This window comes from Pseudorca crassidens, chromosome 5, assembly GCF_039906515.1.
Source record: "Pseudorca crassidens isolate mPseCra1 chromosome 5, mPseCra1.hap1, whole genome shotgun sequence".
In the NCBI taxonomy this organism is placed as follows: Eukaryota; Metazoa; Chordata; class Mammalia; order Artiodactyla; family Delphinidae; genus Pseudorca; species Pseudorca crassidens.
Window position 1 is genome coordinate 40,488,490 of NC_090300.1, and position 20,433 is coordinate 40,508,922.

Here is a 20,433-nt window from a genome sequence, read left to right on the forward strand (position 1 = left end):
TTTTTCAACGTTGTTTTAGTTATTCTAAATTTTATTTCGATATAAAATTTAGAATTAGCTTGTCTATTTCTATAGAAAAGCCTACTGGGATTTTGATCTATAAATCAATTTGGGGAGAATTGATATCTTATCAATATTGAATCTTCAGATCCATGAATACTATATCTCTCCATTTATTTAGGTCTTCCTTAATTTCCCCCAGCAATAGTTTACAGTTTTCAGTGTGCAAGTCTTTTACATATTTTATCAGATTTATTCTAAGTATTTTATATGCTTGATTCTATTATAAGTAGTATTTTAAAACTTTGATCTCTGATTGTTTGTTGAGATAAAATAATCCTTTTGTATGTTGATCTTGTACCCTGCAAACTTGATAAACTCATTTATTAGTTCCAGTAGCAATTTTGTAGATTCTATCAGGTTTACTACATAATCATGTTATCTGCAAATAAAGATCGTTTTACTTCTTCCTTTCCATTCTGAATATCTCTTTTTTTTGTTTCCCTATTGCACTGGCTAGAACCTTCAGTGCAATGTCAAATAGAAGTAATGAGAGCAGACATCCTTGCTTTTGTCCTGATCCTGGAGAGAAAGTACTTTTTCCTTCAGCATTAAATATGATGTTAGGTTTTTTGTAGAAGTCATTTATCATGTTGAGGAAGTCTCCTTCCATTCCTAGTCTACTGAGGGCTGTTTTTTTCTTTAATCAGGAATGGATGTTAGATTCTTTCATTGTTTTCCTGCATCTATTGCAATGATTATGTGATTTTTCCCTTCTTTTCTTTTCTTAATTTGTTTATTTATTTTTGGCTGCTTTTGGTCTTCATTGCTGCACGCAGGCTTTCTCTAGCTGTGGCGAGCAGGAACTACTATTCATTGCAATATGCAGGCTTCTCATTGCAGTGGCTTCTCTTGCTGTAGGGCATGGATTCTAGGTGAACGGGCTTCACTAGTTGTGGCACATGGGCTCAGTAGTTGTGTCTCACAGGCTCTAGAGCACAGGTTCATTAGTTGTGGTGCACAGGCTTAGTTGCTCCGTGGCATGTGGGATCTTCCCGGACCAGGGCTGAAACCCATGTCCCCTGCACTGGCAGGTGGATTCTTAACCACTGCCCCACCAGAGATGTCCTGATTTTTCTGTTTTAGTGTACTAATTTGGGTAAATTGATTTTCAAATGTTAAACCAACCTTTCATTCTTGAGATAAACACAATTGGTCATGATGTATCATCTTTTTATATAATACTGGATTTGATATGCTAAAATTTTGTTAAGAATTTTTGCCTCTGTGTTCACGAGAGATATTGGTCTATAGTTTTCTTGTAATGTCATTGTCTAATCTTGATACGTTGAAAGTTGTCCTTATAAATAAGTTGGGAAATATTCCCTTCTCTTCAACTTTCTTGTAGAGCTTGTGTAGAATTGACATTATTTTATTCCTTAAATGTTTGGTAAAATTTATCAGTTAAGCCACCTGGACTTGAAGCTTTCTTTGTTGGAAGGTTTTAAACTGCACATCCAATTTCTTTAATAGCTGTATTCTTTTTTTTTTTTTTTGCGGTACGCGGGTCTCTCACTGTTGTGGCCTCTCCTGTTGCAGAGCACAGGCTCCGGACGCGCAGGCTCATCGGCCAAGGCTCACAGGCCTAGACACTCCACGGCATGTGGGATCTTCACAGACCAGGGCACGAACCCGTGTCCCCTGCATCAGCAGGCGGACTCTCAAACACTGCGCCACCAGGGAAGCTCTAATATTTATATTCTTGAATAAACTTTAGTAGTGCTTGTCTTTCAAGGAATTTGTCCATTTCATCTTGAATTTATTGGTATATTTTATATATTCTCTTATTATCCTTTTAATATCTATAGTATTTTTCTGTTTTCCATTTTATTTATTTCTACTTTGATCTTTATTGTGTTCTTTCTTCTCTTACTCTGTGATTAATTTGCTCTCGTTTTCCCAGATTAAGGTGGAAGTTGAGGAAGCTGAGTACAGATTTAGCAATATCCCACATTTTGACATATTATGTTTTCACTTTCAGTGAGTTCAAAATAGTTTCTGATTTCCCTTCTCATTTCTTCTTTGACCGCAAAGTTACTCAAAAGTGTGTTGTTAGTTTCCAGATTTTTGGAGCTTTTTCAGATTTGTTAATTTCTAATTTATTTCCATTGTGTTCAGAGACATATATTGAATAACTAAAATCCTTTTAAAAAAAATTTTAAGTACTTTTTAAATTTATTTTTTTGCAGCGATGGATCTTTTTTGCTTCGTCGGGGCTTTCTCCAGTTGTGGCGAGCAGGGCCTACTCTTCGTTGCGGTGCACTGGATTCTCACTGGATGTCTTCTCTTGTTGCAGAGCCCAGGCTCTAGGTGCATGGGCTTCAGTAGTTGTGGCACACAGGCTCTAGGGTGCAGGCTCAGTAGTTGTGACGTACAGGCTTAGTTGCTCCGCAGCATGTGGGATTTTCCCGGAACAGGGATTGAACCAGTGACCCCTGCATTGGCAGGGAGATTTTTAAACACTGAACAACCAGGGAAGTCCGTATTCTTGTATTCTTAATATTTCTGTAGATCCATATTCCAATCTGGTGTCATTTTCCTTCTGCTTGAAAATACTTCTTTTAACATTTCTTAAAGTGAAAGTCTACTAGTAATGAGTTCTTTCAGCTTTTGTATGTCTGAGACAGTCTTTATTTTGCTTTTGTTTTGACAGATTTGGGTATAGAATTCTAGCTTGATAGAATTCAGTTCACTACTTTAAAGATGTTATTCCACTGAGTTCTCATTTACATTGTTTCCAACAAAAATTCTGCTGTCATTGTTATCTTTGTTCCTCTGTATGTAGTGTATAGTTTTTTTCTCTGGCTGCTTTTAAATTTTTCTATTTATTGCTGGTTTTGAGCAATTTGATAATTTTTTGTGCCTTGGTGTAGTTTTGTCCATGTTTCTTATGCTTAAATTCATTTGATCTTCTTGACTTTGTGGCTTTATAGTGTTTAGCAATTTGGAAAAATTTTTGGTTATTATTTCTTCAAATTTTTGCATTTCTCCTCTCCTTCATGGACTCTAAGTACACATGTATTAGGCCACTTGAAGTTGTTGCACAGCTCACTGATACTCTATTAAGTTTTGTTGTTGTTTAGTTTTGTTACTCTTTTTATTTCATTTTGGATAGTTTCTATTACTATGCCTTAATGTTCAGTGACCCTTTCTTCTGCAGTGTCTAATCAGCCATCAACCTCGTTCAATATATTTTTAATTTAGACGTTGTTTTTAATCACTAGAAGCTCAATTTTGGTCTCTTTTACCTTTTCCATGCCTGTACTTAACATTTTCAGTTTTTAATCTAGGTTTTTTAACATATGAAATACAGTTATAATAACTTTACTTCCGGTATAATAACTTTTTAAATGTTCTTTTCTGCCAGTTCTAACATCTGTATAGATTATGGGTTAGTTTTGATTGGTTGCCTTTTCTCCTCACTATGGGTCATATTTTCCTACTTCTTTGCATGCTTGGCAATTTTTCATATGATCCCACATATTGTGAGTTTTTGTTTATTGTGTGCTATACATATTTATATTCCTGTAAAATGCTTGGGCTTTGTTTTGGGTGAAATTAATTTATTCAAAACAATTTTATTCTTTTAGGTCTAGCTTTTAAGATTCGTTGGATAGGAGTCCAAGGAGCCTTTAGTCTGGAGCTCATTATTTGCAACTACTGAGACAAGTCCTTTCTGAGTATCATGAGGTTTTCCAGTCTGACTTGTAAGAACAGGTACTATTCCTACAACCCTGTGTGATATCCAGTTATTCTTATTATTAATCCTTTCATGTGGTCCTTTTCCTGGCATCAAGTAATTCCTCACACAAATGTACTGACAAATACTTTGTTGAATTCTCAAGAGATCCCTCTGCATATCTCCAGGCTTCTTTCTCTGTGCACTTCTTTTGTCTCTGATACTCTGCTTTTTGAACTCTAGTTACCTTGGTTTTCCCAGACTCTCAGCTCCATTTCCTCAGTCAGGGAGTCCACCCGTCTCTGCCTGGACTTCTTTTCCCTGTACCATGACCTGTAAACTCTCTTAGAGAAGTAAATTAGGGCAATTATAGGGAACACTTCATTTATTTCCCATCTCATGGGGATTACCGAACTTGAATGCCTGAGGTCTAGTTTCTTGAAAACTGTTTTTTCATATGTTCTGTCTTATTTTTTCATTGCTTCAGGTGCAAGGTTAAATTGCTCCTTGTTACTTCATCTTGGCCAGAATCCAATAACATTCTTTAAGTGTGTTTTGCTTTGATACAGTGTCCAAATAAGATTAAGCATTGCATGCCTTGTCTTTGTTTCCTTTAATCTACAATATTTCCCTGCTATTTTTTTTCTTGGTCTTTTATGACATTGGCTTTTTTGAAGAGTCTAAGCCAGTTTTCTTGTAAATTGCCCCACAATCTGGATTTGTCCGTTTCCTCATTAGATCCAATGTAAATATTTTGGGGAAGAATACTATATGGGTGATGTAATCTTCATACTTCATCACTTCAGGTGGCCCAGTGCTAAGTTTGATCACTTGATTAAGGTGGTATCTCCCATATCTCTCCATTGTAAAGTTATTTTTCCCCTTGGTAATTGAAAAATAATATGTAGGGTGATAGTTTGGGATCAGTGAAGATCCTACTTTCAAACAACTCTTCACCCAACTGTGCATCAATCATAATCCTTGTCTGAATCGATTATTACATTGTTAGTTGCAAAATGACAATTTCAAATTCTACCATTCCTTTTGCATTTATTAGCTGACATTATTTTATAAAGTAGAGCCCCCCCACTTTCATTTTGAGTATCATTATGAACTCATGTGTTTTTTTTTTAAATTAGCTATGTTATAACTTATTATAATGATAATGTTATTCTTTGGAATGTTCCTTTTGTCCAGATTTGGCCAAAGCAACCCCTGTTATTGTTTAACCACACGATGCTTTTTTATTACTAGAATAACTTCTAATATATTACTACTCACAAATAGGAACTGAGAAAGGGATTCCAGAAGGTGCCGTCTTATTCAGACTCTTCTTAGAAGTCTGCCTTCTTCCTGTGTACTCTTAACCCAAAGTGAGGCTTTCGGGTTGGAAGGAGATACTTTGGATTTAAACTACAGATCAGTGTCACCCGATTCTAATCCCTATTCCCTTTTTTCTAGGCATACAATACCTATTGCCATCTTAATCCTTCTGTTGGGCACCTCTCTCCTCCTCTATATTTATTTACAACAGTCAAGAGCAGCAATTGGCAAACCGGCCCCTATCCAGTTCTGCAGTCCATATGCCCCAAGAACTCCTTTTTGCACTGGTCTGTGGTGGCCTTGGCCTACCTCTTCTACCTACTCAAGTAACTCTTTTACCACGAATTAGTTACCCGTGTTTCTGTTTATAGGATCTTACCTAGCCTTATGGCCTGCTGCCTCTGCCAATTTAAAAATACTATTGAGGTTGTCTGTAAGACAGTCAAGCTGCGTTGTGACAGTGAATGCCTGACAGACGTCACACGTTGTGGTGAGTCTCAATTGCGGGATAATAAATTTTTAATTCTTATTTTAATTTTTAATCAATGATGATAAATTTTAAAATTCATGATGTAATTGCATTATTTTCATTCATACATTCAGAGTTCCAGCTCCCTAAGTTTCTAAGAATTATCCCATTGCTAAAAATCAGATTCTTGTTTACATTATTAAGCTAATAATATCTCAGTTACATTGTTAGCTTAATAATGTAACTGATCCGCATACATAAAGGAACAAGAGAAAGGAATGGAAGGGGAAAGGGAATTAACATTAATGGCCTCATATCCTATGCTGTGCTCTCTGCAAATGAGAACTTATTGATATAGTGCATCACAGTTTGTAAATTGATTTTATATACATTAGGTCTCAAGTACCCTTTGTCCTAGAGGACAGCTGAAAATATATTTTTGTTTATTTTGTTTGTTTCTGCAATTTTATAAAGCGTACAAGTGATGCTGTTTTATGTCCTATTTGGAGCCTGAGAGTTTCGGATTCCATAACCAGGAGCTGCTACCTAGTCCTTCTAAAGGAATGGAGAGCTAGTTTGTTCTTTGACTGTCAAGCTCTGAACTTGCTCTGTATCTCAAGCTTTTCTATCACAAGACACTCAGGGGCTTTCAACTATTTTTCTATATATTAGATTTATTGGCATTAAGTATTTAAAAAGTGCGATGCGTGTGCGCAAGCGTAGTCTGCTTGCTCCCCGAGCAGCGCACGTGTGGTGACGGTGGGATGGTGCAGTTGGTACCTTTTGGGGTTCCCATGGGGGTGACAGAACTTGCTGGTGTGGGAGCTGAGCTCTGGTCCCACCCCCGAAGCTTTGCAATTGAGCCCTGCCGGAGTGGAGTGGAAGGTGGATGAAGCCGCCCCGCGCCCCAGTAACTGGGCGCCCCGGGGTACTGCTTCAGTACCTCATCTGCCTGTGGTCTCCGCTGAGAGGAATCTTAGTTCTAGAGACGACCTGAGCAGTCAGCTCACCCCCATAGATTTTTGTCCCCAACTGAAGACATTGCCTCCTAATGCTTCTCGAAGCTTAGGATTTCAGAGGGAACCTTGTTCATGAAATGAGAAGTGTTTGGAGTAGCAGGCTCACCACAGTTGCCTGTGGCGAATGGCTGGGGGAATACCAGGGAATGGGCGGTTTTGTTTCCTGGGTCTGAAATTTACTGCAGTTACTTAGTGTGAGACCACCCTAAAGCATTCTCTGTTTACAGTCTTCTCCCAGTTTGGCCTTCTGTATTTGGTCTGATTCTTCCCAAACGCAGCAGTGGGCGGTCCTGGGTTCTCTGCCATCATCAAATTTTATTCAGCAAGGGATGCCCACAGAGCCCAAAAGGCATGCGACCAGAAGCAGCTTTTTCACACATTTCCAGTGTGAAAAAGGTGGGTCCAAATGTGGACTTCCTTGCTCTATTGGGATGAAGTGCTGAATTTAAAACTAATAGTCCATCGGGAATTCCCTGGTGGTCCACTGGTTAGGACTTTGCACTTTCACTACTTAGGGCCCAGGTTCAATCCCTGGTCTGGGAACTAGGGTCCCAGGGAAAACAAACAAACAAACAAACAAACAAACAAAAACGGCCGGCGTTTGTACAGCACTGTGATGTACAGAATGCTCTCAGATGCACTGCTCCACTGATCCCTCCGTTCCCCAGTTGTTTCTTTCTTTTTTTTAGATGAAGAAACTCGAACTCAGGATGGTTAAGTGACTTACTTAAGGTTCATGACAGTAAATGTGGAAACCAGAGGCCAAACCCAAACTTAACTGATGTTAAACCCCATGTCATTTTATGCTGCCCCTTAATTTAAGAAATCTTCACAAGAATCTTCCTTATATATACATTTATGTGGATTTTAAATGTGTGAGGTTGACAAAACTTTTTAAATTAATTAATGAATTTATCTATTTATTTTTGGCTGTGTTGGGTCTTGTTGCTGCGCACCGGCTTTCTCTATTTGCGGCGAGCAGAGTTTGCTCTTCGTTGCGGTGCGTGAGCTTCTCATCGCGATGGCTTCTCTGGTTGCGGAGCAAGTGTTCTAGGCACGTGGGCTTCAGTAGTTGTCCCTCACGAGCTCTAGAGCACAGGCACAGTAGTTGTGGCACACGGGCTTAGTTGCTCTGCGGCATGTGGGATCTTCGCGGACAAGGATAGAACCCGTGTCCCCTGCATTGGCACCCAGACTCTTAACCAGTGTGCCAACAGGGATGTCCCGAGCTTGACAAACTTTTGTCAGATGTAAGATAAAGGAGGCTTCATCATCATCATCACTCTCCAACTGCCTATTAAGAACTCACTTCAGATTCCAAAAAATGGGTAAATATTCTTTAATGCATTGTAGAAACCTTATTCCATATTAACATGCCATCCAATTTTACTTCCCCAGAATTAACATTTCATTACGTTAAGGACCTTTTCAATTCCTCTGAATAAGTGAGTGAGGCTTAGATTTCCCAGACCTTTCCCTTTATAATTGTGTGTCTTCTCTGATTGGCTTCTTGCTCTGGCTACTTCCTACTGATCTTGCTGCCTCTTCTCACCCATATTTCTTTACTCACTGATTTCACCTTTATTGAATCTGAGAACTCTCCTCAGATGTGACTCCAGTTACACTACCTCCCACTTCTGTACCCTGTTTAACACCATCTGCAATCCTGGCTGTACTCCCTGGGATTGAAATGATTTTCTGTCAGACATTCTTTTATTTGCAGACCCTGCGACCATTTCACGTACCACTCAGATATGACAGATGGTCCTGGAAAGATTATGAAACAGTTACTTGGTATCAGTTGTGAGTAATGAGGTTTTTTCTTATATTTGACATAAAGACCATTCCATAAACGTAGATTGTGAGATTTTCACAGCATATAGCCCATCACTGATAGCGTAATGAAGAAAATGTTCTCCAAGTCACTATAGAGTTGAGAGGAAAGGGCATTTGTATTAGATTTCTTTATTTAATGCAGAGGCTTAGTTTACTACCCACAACCCCGAAATTTTTCCCTACTTTACTTATGCGCTCTTTTTCAATTTTATTTATTTATTTATTTACTTATTTGCTTGCACCGGGTCTCAGTTGCAGCAGGCGGGCTCCTTAGTTGTGGCTCAAGGGCTCCCCAGTTGTGGCATGTGGGCTCCCCATTTGCAGCAGGCAGGCTCCTTTAGTTGTGGCTTGCAGGCTCCTTAAATGTGGCGTGCAAACGCTTAGTTGCAGCATGCATGTGAGACCTAGTTCCCCGACCGGGGATCGAACCTGGGCCCCCTGCATTGGGATAACGGTATCTTAACCACTGCACCAGCACGGAAGTTCCAATTATGTGTTCTTTTATTCATTGGCAGGTATCTTCCTATATTTTTTCCCCTGTATTTTTAATAAATACAGAAAAGAGAATAACATTTTAAAATAAAATGAAGGAAACGCCTAATGTATCTGAGTTTTTCTCAGTAGCATGAAGGGAAATGTTTGCCAGCAAGAACTGTGGCAAGGTTATCCCAGATGTCAACTGTCTCTACTCCCCGAGGGCTCAGAGCCCTTCTGAGGCTTCCTAATTGTCCAGGACAGCTCCATTATGACTCACCGCACAGGACCTAGCCTCCCTTGTGGCACTCAACATTTAAAAATTAGTCTTCATTTCTCCTTCCCTGTAGGCAGCTTCAGTTGGAGAAAGAAATTTCATTTTCTTATGTACTCATTCATTCACTCAGTCAACAGACCATCACTCCTCTATTATATGCCAAGATGAATTCTTCTTTCTGGTAACAAGGAAAGAATAATATATGGTTCCTTCAAGCACTTAAGGAGCTCATAAACTAGTGACAGAGGAAGAGGCACAAACAGATCAATAAAGAATTAACAATGCTTTGACTTTATTTGTATTATTTGAATTTTTATGACTAAATTTATATACTACACCCTGTTCAAAATGGAAATAGATGTTTAAGAAAGAAGCATTGATGTATAAAATCCACAGTAATATGTAAGTTATTTAGAGAGTTAAGACTGGAAATATTTGCACTCTCAAAGAAGCTTGTTAATGCAGATGAATCTCTAATTCTTTTCGTTGCTTCATTTACATTTATAAAGGTATACATATTCCCTCTTCTAACAGGGCTTAGTAAATTGCGGAGGGGGTGCTACAGATTAAGGTCCTAATTCAGTGGCAGGTCCATCTTATCTCCTGTTCAGGTCATATTCTGAAGCAGGAGCTACAGGATGAGACGAGTAAAACAGTCCATTCCTTTGCTTAGCCCCAGCCCCATAATAGGCTTCTGCTGGGCTTCCTTGGATGCTTTCATCATCACTTTCACCACCAGATGTCAGGGAACCTTCTGGTTAATCAGGGGCCCTGGAAATGATGCAGAAAAGTACTGACTTAATAATAATAAATAACATTTATTTAGGGCTCACTGTGAACTCATTGCTTAAAATGTCCTACTTAATCTTCACAACCACTCTATAAAATTGGTATTGATAAATCTCAGGTATATCCAAAATAAATCTCTATGTAGGGTTGTGATATTTTTAGGTCTTTTATGTCTTTAGGATTGTTTCGGCAACAGACATAAGGCGGTTCATCATAATACGCTTGCCCTAAACAGCTCCAGATGCCAAGAATTGGCAAATTACTTCTTTGGTTTCCATGGGTGGTCATAAAGGATCATCAAGGTAAACTCTGTAGACTTTCTTTGACTAACCAGACTCCTTTCGACATTGAACTCCTAGACTTTAGAGAAAAGAATAGAACAGGGCTATGGGGAGGAGATGTGGGAGGCTTCCACATGGAAGTATCTGAGCATTGGCCTGCCACCTAGAATTAGTGATAAACTCAATGACTTGGACGGTGGTGTCCATAATTTTCTCCAGTATTTGTATGGTATATCATAAAAAATAGTTGTCCATATCTAGTCATTCATTTGCAAGTCTCAGTTGATTTTGAAGGGATAGCATACCTAAACTATTACCTGGGATTGCTGGAGTTTAGTTTTTATTTCTAACAACAGAATATGTTGAAGTCTAGCCTTTAATTCAAAATCCTAACAGCTTCGGGATCTTTCTAACCTTGAAGAAAGGGAAAATGAAGATATTGTGACACCACTTCAGAAGCAAAGCCCGAAGTTCTTCTGTGCTTTAGAGGTGGGGTTGCCCTCCCACGAGTGCAGGAGTCCTGGAGTTGGCATGGCTGAGGAACCTTTGGATAAGTTGGAGGAAGGTCTGTTTTCCAGTATGTGTGTGTGTGGGGAGGTGAGGCAGTGGGATTTCTCTTTTTTCCTTTCTTTCTGAAACTCAACTTTTCAGATACATCATCATCTTTTCTAAGCAACTAAAGGCCTGGGCAGAATTTTTCTGCCCGACAATATAGGTTTTTATCTTAGGTAATACCTGACAGCACCTTAAACTTTAGAATTTTAGAACTCGCTGCCTGCCAAGAAGCTTAGGAGGAGGGAAACTTAGTTTTTTTTTGTTTTGCTTTTTTGGGGGGTTTTTCTGTTAATAATTTGTTTTGTGCTAAAATAGTCCTTCAAAGGCACATGTCTTCTGGCCTTCAGTTATCCCAACAAAATCATTGTCTAAAGATTGAAATAAACTCTTGTGTAAATGTTCAGTCCTTTGTCTCTTATAGAAGGGCCTGAGCGGAATAAGTAAATGTAGATCCCTAGAAAGGGGATTCCGATAGGTACTGAGATTTTTCCTAGAATCCATGGCACTTGGGCTTAGGGTTTTAAGTCAGAGGCAGGGCTGTTAGCGAATGGGGCGGAGGAGGCTCCACCATCCACCTGAGTGGGTGATGGTTGAGTAGAGGCCAGATCATCTGCACTACAATCAAATCTATCTCACTGTATGAATCCAGCCCTTTACGCACAGGAGAGCAGGGTCTGTAGCAGCGTAGCCTCAGCTTGTTTATTTGAAATCTGTGAGTAGTATGAGATTTGTGCCACGTTCTTGGTTTGCATTTCCCGTCTAGTATTTTAGCAACTTCCAGAATAGATCTGAGCAGTAAAAATGTGCCATGCCAGGGTATACCTACAACAGAGACATTCACCGTACCCCAGTGTTGTGCCTGCCCTTAATCACTAAGGTAATGATCTAAGAACCACAGATGCATTTTTACTTTTAAACGTATAACCTAGAAATCAGTTATTCATATAGGCATTTTAAGTTCATCTGTTTTGGTTGGATTTAGGGTCATTATCATTACTTATGAAAAGGAAGGTAACCCAGAAGCTTGCTATTCAGAAAGCTATGACAGATGCATTCCAGAAATTGCTGATTTTGGTTTTAGGTAAGACCTTTTTGATTGTCGTTGAAGTGCTTCAGTTTCAGTGAGCAAATAAACTTATTTGAAAATAAATAATAGGATGAAAATGATGGTTATCTAAAACATTACATATTCTTTCATTCACCAGATGCTTTCAAAGCAGGAGTCTTAACATTTGTTCTTTGTGGCGTTTATGAGAAAAACGACAGCAAATATTATTGTCTCCAGTGTTTAGATGTAGAATCACTTGCCTCAGTTCATACAGAAAGTGTTTGATCCACTTCTTCCTCAATTGCTTGCTTATCATACAGAATAGTGTAGTGATTATAAGCGTTGGACACCTGTGTTTGAGTCCTAACTTTGTCTCTTAGATTTTTTTGTTGTTGTTGCAATTTTAGGTTTTTCCAGCCAGAGACATTTGAAGGTATTTAATATCTCTAAGCTGCAATTTCTTTATCTGCAAATAGGGTTAGTAATTCAGCTTACCAGCAAATGGGGGATATTGTAAGAGTAAATGAGATGATGAATGTAAAAAGCTTAGAACTATGCCTGAAACATAGTAAGCAGACAAAGTATATTGACTATTATTATTACCGTTGTTTTCTTGTTGAAGAGTTTATTAGATTATGTTTTTGGAATCAGTTTAATTTCAGTTTTCATTTCTGATATATTTGGTGAATATGATTCTTATATAATAATCAGCTACGTTTTTGTGAGTCTTGAAAGTGGTCATGCTATTGAATAGTGTTGATTGTGTTCCCTATCAAGTTATACAGCGGTGAGAATGTCACAGGCTGTGCCCAAAGAAAACTTTATGATTAGTAGATTCCCGGAACAGAATTGCTCCCCTGCTTCACTGCCCTGCAGGCTGAGAGACTGAGAAATCCTAGCTAAGTTGTCAGAGACCTTATTTGCTTGTAAGAGTTGACCCTGGATTGGTCTTGGCTTTCCAGCCTGGGCAATCCTTCTAGTGAAGTTTGACTTCCCTGGTCATCAGGCAGAATCTCCATCAGCTGTCAACTCTGGGAAACAACCTTTAGGAACCAAACTAAATGCCTGGGTTGTTTGTGCCTAATATGCCAAGGTACTCCTTATATGTACACAAAACCACTTAGACCAAAAAGCCTGGTGGCTCTAGCTTGCCTTGAGGGAAGCTGTATTGTCCAAAGGGTACATGGGCCAGTTTCTGCCAGTAGAGTGTTCAAATGCTCTCTTTCTCTGTCTCTGTTTCCAAAGCTTTGTTCATTGTATCTGGTATAATTTTGGTCCCAAGGAGTAAGCCCTTGCCTTGCTTCTAATAGGAAGTATCTATTAGAGTCCAGTGGTATCTCTCCCAGGTTTGAGCTCACTTTGACCCCCCACCTAATGCCTTCCTATTTAATTGTATTGTGTTTGAACATTTTTGTTTCCACAGCTTTTAATTTCTATGTCCTTATTCCTTAGTTCTTATTTCTAAGATCAAAAATTTTTGAACCAAAGTTGATACTTCTTATATATGTTTTCACAAATAATTATGATAAAAACTGAAGTGTCAGATGAGGGAACTTCTAGGAAAATGCTCTTATTTTCTGCTTTTAGAAGTCAAAAGAATGTCTAATTATTCAGTACTACCATTGTATACAGGAAGTTTTGGAACAAGAAAACTTCTGAATTGATCCTTGTTAACTTTATTTCAGAAAGTGGTAAAACAGCTGTGGCATATAGACCCTGTGAAGAGGTCACAGATGCTAGAACCGAAGAGGAACTACAGGATTTAATTCAAGTATGTGGAGTTAAAAACTCAAGGGGTACACAGCCAGTGTAGCCATAATTCAAAACAACCAGCAGGATTTGGAAGACTTCAGCATGTCTACTCAGCTCTGTCTTCCTTAGGGAAAGGTGAAGCTCTGAAAGTTCTTTTGAGGCAGGGAATTTCTAGGACTTTTCCAAGTCCCGTGCCTTGTCTCTGGCCCCTTATTTGAAGTTTCGAGAGCAGGATTGAGGGCCACCAGTGTACGTCTACGGTTGTGGACACAGGAGAAGACACAGGCCTTTTAGAACTCCCCTCAAATAGAATTGCAGGGACGTGGGAACAAAGTAACTATGGTCTTAAGTGTGATTATGCTACACTGTTTAAAAACTATTCATGCCTTTCAAGTAAGGTCTATTACCCAGATCTCAACATCTCATATATATCTTGTGTTCAATATTTTGCCAAAGAACCTTACTGTAAACCAGTTATATGGATACCTCGAATTAGGGATTATGTTGTCAATGTAATTTCTAAAAGAAAACATTAATGTACTGCATATAGGATTTTTATTTAAAAGGAGAAAAAACTGTGTTTCGTGTCATTGAGAGCTTAATTTTTGGCTAGATTTCTGATTATTTAACTCACCCCAATGTTGCAAAGTTTGTTTTGAAGTGAAGAAAGTAGAGAAAGAAAAGGTGGTTATGTTCTGAAAAATGAAAAAAAAATGAAAGTTTCCTGTACAAAGTAATTATTTTAATTTTAATTCAATTTAAATCAGTCAAGGAAACTTCAAACGTATCCATGTTTGGGCTATAAGAAGTCTAGGTTCCTGTGAAATGTGAGAGGAAAGGATTCCGTATTGATACTAAAGATTTTGGAAACCTGATTATAACAACAGATCCACTCCTAAATGAAGCCAATCTTGGAATCAGTTCCATTTAGAAACCATTATGTGCTAGGCAGTGGAGATAAGATGAAGCTCCTTCTCTCTTGGAATTTAGGTGTTAAAGGTGTACCACACAATTAAAAAGGACTAAAATTAAATAGATTATGAAAAGGACTGTGAAGAAAGTAAACTGGGTGCTAGTTACAGTATTTCAAGAAAATTACTTAACATGCTGACTTTAACATTCTAAGTGTCTTCTCCATGTGTTCACACAGGGTAGACCTCTGAAAAGTGACACTGTAGTTTTTTCTAGATTAATGGCTCTGTTGAGACAAGGTGGGATGGGGGAAGTTTTCCCATGCTAATGTAAAGGGCGATTGACTTGGTTTTAAACTCTCTTTCCCAGAATGAATTGCTCGCCTGCCCCAAACCCCTCCTACAGAAGTTCTGGAGTCATCACTGATTCAGTGGTAACCACTAATAACACAGTTGTGAATTAATAATGAGACGTGAATACTAAGAGTTTGGAGGAAATGCCAACATTTTAGCATAATTGTAAGGAGTGTCCCCCTTCCGCCACCCTAACTGGTGCTCATTTTGCAGGTCAGCTACTTTTCTTGTCAGCCATGCGGCCAAAGGGTGGAAGAAGTCTCTCAGACTTCAGCTTTCAGGAGGAAGTGCTCAGATTGCCAGAACTGGACTAGCACTTTTGAATTTCCCAGAATGCCAGGTCCTGTGGTTTCCTCGGGAAGCTCTGCATCCTTCCCAAACCCCCTCCACCACTGGGCTGCTGGAGACACCCATTAGAATGGCTCAGATGTGAACAATGACAAGAACAAATTCTGTAGGGGTGGTGGAATAACTTGTTCACAGCATAGGCCTGGTCCTGTTGGTATTAGGATTCTTTAATTTTGGCGTCCTGGGGCAGCTCTTTTTAGGCCTGAGAAGGAACAGCTCAGGGGTATACAACAATTTCAGATGAAACTAACTAATATTCAATGACTATCTCTAACTCCTCAGTTGTTGATTTCTATTAGTCATTATTCTCCTGGTTTTAGCTCTGATGTGGGGATTACAGAGGAGTCAACATTTAAATCTTCATAATCTGTGTATTTGTAGCTTCAGTGTCATTACTGACCCATAGTTTTTTATGGTTTGGGAAGAGTTATTGATTTCATATATCATGTGAAGGATTCACAATGATGATAGAGCAGCTAAGATTACAATAATGCTAGTAAATTGTTCACATTTTCTCTACCTGTGCATCTATTGTATATATATGTGTTAGTTTAGATGTCAATATTAGTGAAATAATATAGAGGACTACAGAACTTATTTTAAAAATCACTATTGTGTGATGATGAAAATGTAAAAGTTCTTCCATAATTGGTGATGTTGTGTCTTGAGAGCCTAGATGAAATTGATATGCCTTAGTGATATACAGGATTTTAGCCTATGATTTAACTTTGACAAAGCTACATCTCTTTTTACTTTTATCTCATTTATTGAGAAAGACATAATTGTTATGGTGTTGGCTTGAAACTGGTTGAAAAGGACTTGAGTCCTTCCCTATTTTACATTTACATAGGTAGGATCTTGAAACATAGGATATGATGTAGGGCATTCGTGTAACCATTCTAGGTTAGGAGTAGCAGTTTCCACTGCTAAGACTTCTTGTTTAGACGCAAATGCTTTTCAAAGTATGAAGATTATTAGCATTAGCACTGCTACTGAGATGAATGAGCCTAAAGACAAAATACTTCATGTTCTGTGTGCCTCAGGGTACTCAGACTAACGTAGTCACATCCCTGAGAGGCCAAGAAAGTGCTGCAGGAAGTCATATTTACTACTACAAATATACTTGGAAAGTGAATTTTTGCTCATGCTGAGTTAACTGTATAACCTGAGAATAGTGGGAATCAGTGTAGGAAGCCTCCTATAATAGTGAAGACTGCTCCCATGGACATTAGGACATGGAAGTGTGCTACTACATAGTATGTGTCCTAGAGGACAGTGTCTGGGGATGAGTTGGCTAAGATGATTCCTGTCAAACCACCTACTGTAAAAAGAAAAGCTAAAGCCTAAAACTCATAATATAGTGGGAGGTCATACAGTATTACCTCCGTGAACAGTTGCTAACCAGGGACTTCCCTGGTGATGCAGTGTTTAAGAATTCGCCTGCCAATGCAGGGGACACGGGTTCGAGCCTTCATCTGGGAAGATTCCACATGCCGCGGAGCAAAAAGCCCGTGCGACACAACTACTGAGCCTGCCCTCTAGAACCTGCAAGCCACAACTACTGAAACCCATGCACCTAGAGGCCGTGCTCTGCAACAAGAGAAGCCACTGCAATGAAAAGGCCGCGCACTGCAACGAAGAGTAGCTGCCGCTCGTCGCAAGCAGAGAAAGCCCACGTGCAGCAACCAAGACCCAATGCAGCCAAAAAAAAGGAGAAAAATTAAAGAAAGAGTTGCTAATCAGCTAGATACTTTTGCTCCTGTAGGGATAGAAGTAATTACGGTAGCTGATGCAAAGTATGCTCCTGAGTTGACAGCTATCCCCATGGAAACATATGATGGGCCCACAAGAGAAATCCTAAAAAGCCAGTAGACATGACTCACTATTCCCAAATAGCTGAAAGGCACTTTTTGTCCTAAATAGTATGTAATGATATGTGAGTTTATAACAAACCCTGGTAGGCCATGAATACAGACTTCAGGGTGACCAAAGAATCAAAACAGGTGTTGGTATAGGATTCGGTCTCCTCCTGAAGGGTCAAAGAAAGTAGTGTTTAGATTTCTGTCTCTTAACAGTATGGCAATTCTGGCTGCTCGGACTGACACTGGTAATTATAGTAATATGGCTATAGTTGGGGAAGATTAAACTAGTAGTGGTGTTTGGTATTGGGATATGACTGCTGGTTTTGTATGAAAGACTATAGTAATAAAAGTAATAATACCAAGAGTTACAGAGACACGGGCTAAATGTAAGAAGAAAATGGTTAGGTCGACAGAGGCTCCTGCGTGGGCCAGATTGCAGGCTAGAGCTGAATATGGCATTCCACTGGTACCAGAACCTGCTTCTACTATTGGTGATATGAGTAGGAGCAAGAATGATGGGGGAAGTAGTCAAAATTTTACATGATTTTTTTTGGGAAATGCTACCTGAGGTGTCCGAGTTGTTAGTGGCCCAAGTCAGTTTTCAAACCCTGCAATCATAATGGGTACAACTATAAAGAAAATTATTACAAGTGCAGGGACTCTTATGACTACCTTACAGATTTGGACATCTCCAAGTAGCGCTCCAGGTTAGCATAGCTCAGCCTGAATTAATATATTTAACGTACTGCCTGCTCAAGCACCAAATAGTAAATATAAAATGCTGATATCTTTGTGGTTTGTTGAAAATAATCAGCAGTGTATGGACAGAGGTAAAAAGACTGAGCTAGCATTCGACTGTAAATGTAAAGACAGAGATTGAGCCCTCTTTCTCAAAAACCCTGTGGTGAATCAACAAATTGAATTGTAACTTCAGAGAAGCAGCTTAAACTTCTGCCGGTGATTTTCCTGCCTTTTTTTTCTTTCTCAAATGAAGCAGAAGTAGACTGAAGCCAGTTGACTAGAGGATTTGCCTGTTAACTAAAGTTTCCTGGGGTTAAAACTCATCAATCTTGTAAAGATTTGGCTGAATTACAATGTTTGCTTTACATTCAATTGATGTAGGATGAAGTCTTGCAATCCTTATTTTTAGGAATTAAGTAAATTTTACTTGTTTAGGGTTATGAAAGCTCTTGGTCTGAACTAACCTAAATTCCTAGTCCAGCACTGATAGAATGGGTGTTATGTGTAGTAATCGTGTGGATATTATGATTGGTAATGATAGGAAGGTTATTTCTTTGTATGTTCAAATTGTTTTATTTTTCGTGTTGTTTAATGAAGGGAACATAGTTAGTGATGTGGAGTATGTTAGCTGCAAGTAGAAATATATGCTGAGGACTGCTATGATGGCTATTAGTGTTGGTAGAATGATGTTATCATTTTTGTTATCTCTTGGATAATTACTCATTTGGGTAAAAACCCTGATAGTGATGGGTGATGTCCTAATGATACTATAATGGTGAGGAAAAGGATTGTGATGGGAGGTGTTTTATCTCATGTGTGTGATAATGATACTCTTGTAGTACATGATCTGGGCATAAATAAGAAGGAGAGTGTTGTTATGATATAAATTAGTATGTTTAGGACTGTTATAATTGGAATATACTTTATAATAGCTGTTATTCATCCTATATGGGCAATTGATGAGGAGGGTGTAATTTTTTCCAGGTGAGTATGGCTAAGTCTGCCTCAGCCTCCAGCTATGATTTATAATATCACTATGATTAATAGTATATTTAGCTTGATGGATGGTGACATGTGGGATAAAACTGATAGGGGTGCAGTGTTGTCAGGCTGATAGCATCAGGCCTGCTGTTCATGGGATGCCTTGTGTGACTTCAGGCACTCAGAAGTGAAATGGGGAAAGTCCTACTTTTGTGACAAGGGCGATTGTCATGAGGGTGGATGCTGCTGGATTAAAGATTTTTGTTATTCATCGTGTTCTTTGACCAGAGCGTATTAGATTAATGATAATAGCCATTATAAGTAGTATTGAAGTGGTGGATTGTTTTAGGAAATATTTGTTGGATGCTTCTGTAGCTTATGGGTTCGTGTTTTTTATTAGAGTGGGGATACCATTAACCAGTGTGAGCTTGTTATACAATTATGTTTCCTGAGAAAATGGTCAGCAAAATGATAGTAAAAACAATGAGAGTTTATTAGTACAGGAAGGATATACGACAACATTTTGGGAGTATGGGCCTGAAGCTTACTTAGAGAACCTTACTGTATAGCATGTGGTGTAATGTGGTAGCATGGAGAATGTAAAATTCTTAGGAAGAATTCAATTCCAGGAATAAGAGCATTGAAACCTCTATGATTTACTCTATCAAAGTAACTCTTCTGTCAGACATATTTCTTAAGTTTGTGGTGGGTTGCCTGGTATGATGACAGGTAGTGAAAACTCTCATATACATAGGGCTAATGTTAGTAGTAAAAAAACTTTTTATAAGAGATGTATATGTTGATCATACCAAAATTCTGGGTAGGATGCTCAAATTCATAGAAAGGAGATTGTTAGATGTGTTTTAATGATGACTTGGGCTGTATATAATTCTGGCACCTAGGGATTGTCGAATGCTCCTAAAAATAGATTGTTGTGGAAATGTTTATTATAAGGAATTTGACATATTCTCTAGGAAGGACGGGGTGAGTGGGCCTGCTACATTTTCTACATTGAAGATATATACAGGTTTTGATTCTACTTCTGTTAAATCAAGTGGGGCTTCATTGGATTTCTGCTACTGCAGAGATAATCAAATTCTGGGTAACGGTCAGGAGGAAATTAGTCATAGGTGTTCTCGTGTAATAATTACTGTTGAAAGTGTAAATGATCCATTTATCAGTAAGACTGAGAATGGAATAACTGCTACATTACTTCATATGAGATTGTGTGTGCTACTGTCCCTAGAGCTCCAGTGAGTGAGTATTTTGAATGTGAAGCTCATCCAGATCTGAGGATGGAATACATGGCTACGTGTGATATGGCTAATATAAATAATATGCCTACACTTATATTAATTAGTGGATAAGATATGGGAAGAGGAATTCATGTTGTGAGAGCCAGGGTTAAGGTTAGCATTGGGGCAATAATATATAAATTGATTATGTTGATGGACATAGTGGTTCTTTAATAAGTAATTTGAATGCCTCAGCAATGGGTTGTAATAATCCATGAGGGCTGATGATTTTTGGCCCTTTCTGGATTTGTATATAGCCTAGGATTTTCCATTTAGTTAATATGAGGAATGCTATGGTGAATTAAATTGGGTCATTTGTGAAAGAATGTTGATTATAAACATATTCTTAGGAAGAGGACTTGAACCAGTGCAGATAAAG

General features: G+C 38.6%; 2 long non-coding RNA genes and 1 pseudogene across 5 annotated transcripts in view; 2 read left to right on the forward strand and 1 right to left on the reverse strand.

Moving 5' to 3' along the window:
- Positions 1-20,433, reverse strand: part of LOC137224412 (uncharacterized) — a 286,239-nt gene that overhangs the window by 114,051 nt on the left and 151,755 nt on the right. The gene's annotated exons all lie outside the window — the stretch shown is intronic.
- LOC137224831 (uncharacterized) overlaps positions 1-20,433 on the forward strand; it is a 136,472-nt gene that overhangs the window by 63,413 nt on the left and 52,626 nt on the right. For 3 of the 4 annotated variants that reach the window (XR_010943522.1, XR_010943521.1, XR_010943519.1), the window contains exons 2-3: positions 3,651-3,777; positions 5,434-5,552. This is a non-coding gene — a long non-coding RNA (uncharacterized lncRNA). Of the gene's footprint in view, positions 1-3,650; positions 3,778-5,433; positions 5,553-6,777; positions 6,947-20,433 lie in introns of all 4 variants that reach the window. The other variant, XR_010943520.1, reaches the window with a different exon arrangement.
- Positions 8,778-15,624, forward strand: LOC137225399 (RAD52 motif-containing protein 1-like; annotated as a pseudogene).